This window comes from Capsicum annuum, chromosome 1 (assembly GCF_002878395.1).
Source record: "Capsicum annuum cultivar UCD-10X-F1 chromosome 1, UCD10Xv1.1, whole genome shotgun sequence".
Classification (NCBI taxonomy): domain Eukaryota; kingdom Viridiplantae; phylum Streptophyta; class Magnoliopsida; order Solanales; family Solanaceae; genus Capsicum; species Capsicum annuum.
The window spans coordinates 168,383,736-168,388,055 of NC_061111.1; positions in this window are offsets into that span (position 1 = coordinate 168,383,736).

The window sequence follows — 4,320 nt, forward strand, 5'->3', positions numbered from 1 at the left end:
TTGTGTTATTTATCAGATTTATGTTCTTAATTGATTTAGTTTGTGGTCTTGGTTGGATCAAACGACTCACATATTCAGGTATAATTATCTATTCAACTCATCAATTTTCCCCTTCTAAATCATGCATTGTTGCTTTTATAATTCATTTTTTAAGGCTAATATTACAATGGACCCAGGGAAAAGAGGTACTACATGCACACACAAAAATAATATTCATCAACCACTTGAAACTTTTGATGGTAAAATACATAAGTGCTTACACTAAAATATATGTTTATGTCTACATTATTATATTTAAGTGTCAAGGATGTTTAAAAAGTGATTTGAACTTTTTGTACTTTATTACAAATCTCTACAATAAATAAAATTATTTAATTTTAAATAATCAAACATTTTTTAAAGTATCTATATAATGGAAGGATCATTTCAAAGTAATTATTTAAGGTTAGCTTTCAACTTTTCACTTAATTTGATCATTTTGTAGAACAGTTAATGATGTATGTGTTTGTTTTATATAGCCATATCTTGAATCTGTTGATTCTCTGAAGGTGGATGAACAAGATGTTAAATTTAAGTTTCAAGAATATCATAATAGCACAAGTGTGGTAGCAAGATAATTTATCGATGTACTAACCAAGAAGTGAGGTATAGGAATCGTAGACTTAAATCTTGAGTTTTTTTTGCCACATAAAAGTGGAGTCGAAAATTTCAATCATGTGAAACTACATGCTAAATTGATCCTAAAATGTTAGGAATTCAGAAGTTGCTTCATCACAACATCGAAAAACATTTGTCACAATCAATGATTTAGCTTGATGTGAGTTGGTTCATCAGAGATAAGAGCAACAACAACTCTTATATGAATTTTATTTTAATTAAATTTTTATGTCCGGAGATCACTTTTGTTGATAGTGATAAATCAAGAGATCGCCCTATTTGAGAATTTTTTTTTGTTGTTGTTATTTTTGAATTGGGAAAGTGCTTTTATTATCTTCTCTAGAACAACATAGTGTCTTTGATAGAAAAATGGATGGGCAAGAGAAGTGCCTTATTACAATTAAGAATGTAACTAAAGATTTTATAAATATTTTATTTTAAAAATGAGGAAAGATTTTAAATATATATAAAAAAAAAGAATCGTATCACAAATATGGTTCAAATTAATATGCCTCACTTAGCCTATGACAGCAAGGAAAATAGGTAATGCATGGCAAACATAAAAGTGATATCCATCAACCACTTGTAACTTTTAGTGGTAATATATATATATATATATATAAAGTTCTTTGAAAAGTAATTTGAACTTTTTACACTTAATTAAAAATCTTGTAATAGATAAAATTATTTAATTAATCAAATGTTATACGTGCCTCCTAGTATTAGTAATAGTGAGAGAGAAAGAGATGTTATTAAGAGTGAAACATAGAAAGAATAATAAAAAGGAAAAAAAATGTAAAAAAAAAAAAAAAAGAGGAACGGCCAAGTCACCTTTTCTCACGCAGGTGTGAATTATTTATTTTTTTTATTTCACATAGTTGTTCTACTTAAATTACTAGTTGGCTATGCCGTACTACGCATAACTCAATGTTGATCATTGAAAATTTTATGTTATGTATAGTTCTATCATTTAATTAAAACTTTCATTTGTTTCGTTGATAAATGTCTAGTTAGGCATGTATTATTATTTTTATATCAATGAAATTTGTATAAGAATATTTTAATTTATTAACATGACATCCATATAATTTGATCATTGAAAATTTTATGTTATGTATAGTTCTGTCATTTAATTAAAACTTTCATTTGTTTCGTTGATAAATTCCTAGTTAGGCATATATTATTATTTTTAGATTAGTGAAATTTGTATAAAAATATTTTAATTTGTTAACATGACATCCATATAATTTTGAGATTTTTTTTTTTAAGAATATTTACAGTTGTTAATTATTGTGATTTATATTATTTTTCACATAGTAATTATCAGATATATAATAAAATATTTTAAATTTATTATTTTTTTTGTAATTTTTTTAATATAATTTAGTGAGATAAATAATATTTTTTATTAAATATTATTAATATTATTTTCTTAATACTTAGATGACATATAATAATTAATTAGGAGTGATATGGTAAAATTACGGTTGAAGCTACTGAAACAGGCATATCATAAATGTCTATGTTTTTTATATCACAATTGAAGTAGCCAAGCAAATTCCTATAAAAATACTTGTGAAAAAAATTTAAGTGGCATCATAGACGCCAAGTTAATTTAAAACTCCAAGAGTTAATTTATCATTTTATGTTTATTTTAATTTTCTTATTAAATATTATTAATTTTTTAATACTGAAACGACTTATAATAATTATTTAAGAGTAATATAGTAAAATTACGATTGAATCAGCAGAACAGACATGTCATAAATGTCTATTTTAATTTTTTTAATTAAATTTATAATATATAAATTACATATAATAATTAATTAGGAATGATACAGTAAAATTGGGGAGCAAAAACCTTGAAACTACGATATTACCCTTAGCCAAGAAGACATGTCGATGGAGACATGTCTGTTTCACCTAGTGCACTATCTCTTCTTATATAGTAAGATATGAAATCTTGGAAAAAAGATAAAAACACAAATATACACATTAAATTTACTACTTCTCCGTTCTTTTTATGTGTCGTCATTTCCTTTCTAGTCCATCCTAAAAAGAATGTCATATTTTCTTATGTGGTAAATATTTAATGGCAGCATCCCCATTTTATCCTTACTGGGTCCCACTTAATAAGAAAAGACAACTAAAAAATAAACTTTATGAAGGATAATTTTGTAAACTTTAAAAAGTCATCACTCATTTTTTAAACTCTGTGCCCGATCAAAAGGCGACACATAAAATGGAATGAAATGGAGGGAGTACTATTTTTCAAAATCGCTCGAAGCACGATCACATTCCCTAGTTAACTAAAAAGAAGTCTATATTTTGTATATGTGTGTGAGCATATGGTAACCAAATGTGCGTGGATTTAAATTTTCGTTAATCAATAGGGTTTTAAAGGTGAATTCCTCATCCCTAAATTCAACACGGAAAGAAATATCTTACTACTCTCTCCATTTACTTTTATACGTTCGATTCAAACTTTATATGTTTCTTAAAAAAAAAATAATTAATATAAGTATTTTATCATAATATTCAGATTAATTGATGTATAGCATTATGTCTTGAGAAATGATTTGGAAAATACGTAATTTGTGTTGAAGATAAAACATAAAAAAAATAATAATTTTCTCTTGATATATATGCAAATAGTGACAAATAAAAGATTTTAAAAAGGAGAAAGGACATAAATAACACTTCAGATGAAACTTGTAGACACGTAAAATTTATTGGATCAAATTCATATAAAATTGAAATTTGATCCATATTTGATTGGGTCTAAAATTGTTTTGGGCTTAAAAAAATAATAAGCCCATTTTATTCCTCATCAAGATTCATCTCACTTTGAAGCTCAAACTCATCAAGTGACGTGGCATCTCAGTCAAATTCAAGACCAATGAGACGCCGCCATATGTACAAATGATGTCGAACTCTCATTCAAATTCAATAACCAATCAAACGACACTAAGTGTCAAAGTGATATATTTCATCCAATCACAAGCAACTAGGCCTACCCCCTACAACTACAAATAGGGGGTAACATAACATTCTAAGTGGAAAAAGATGAGGGAGATTCGGAAAAGAGGACTTTGACAAGCATTGGCAACGTCAGCATTGACTATCAAGTTCTTGCAAGGAGCAATCAACGGAGTTCTTTTCGGAGATTATTCCAAAGCAACAAAACACTTTTCGACATTTCCGACAATTGAAATACGTCTCTAGGAGTCCAAAATCATCCAACGACTTGAGAAAAATGCTACTAAAGGCCCTCGAATAATTTCTAAGTTTAGGAGAGAAGAATCAAGAGAGTCACAGAATTATACTCGCAAGATTCATTTAAATAAAATTACTCTTTTTGTTTATTTTATTTTTGCTTGCAGTTAATTTTCAGCACTACGAAAATTTATTGCGAAGAAATTTGGTACGTCCGGTGGGACCTGTTCTGCTCTTCATCCTTCCTTCTACAAATTAAAAAATTACAAATTCAACTACTACAATGAACTTCAAAAAAATCAATGAAGTTTCATGCATGAAGTCCACTACTGCCACGTCTATAGAGATCACATATATTGGCCTCATTAATCGACACAATCTTAACATTTGTGCTTTGGATGGATCCCAATACTTCACCTTTTTGGAGATGACGAAAAGGAGAAAATC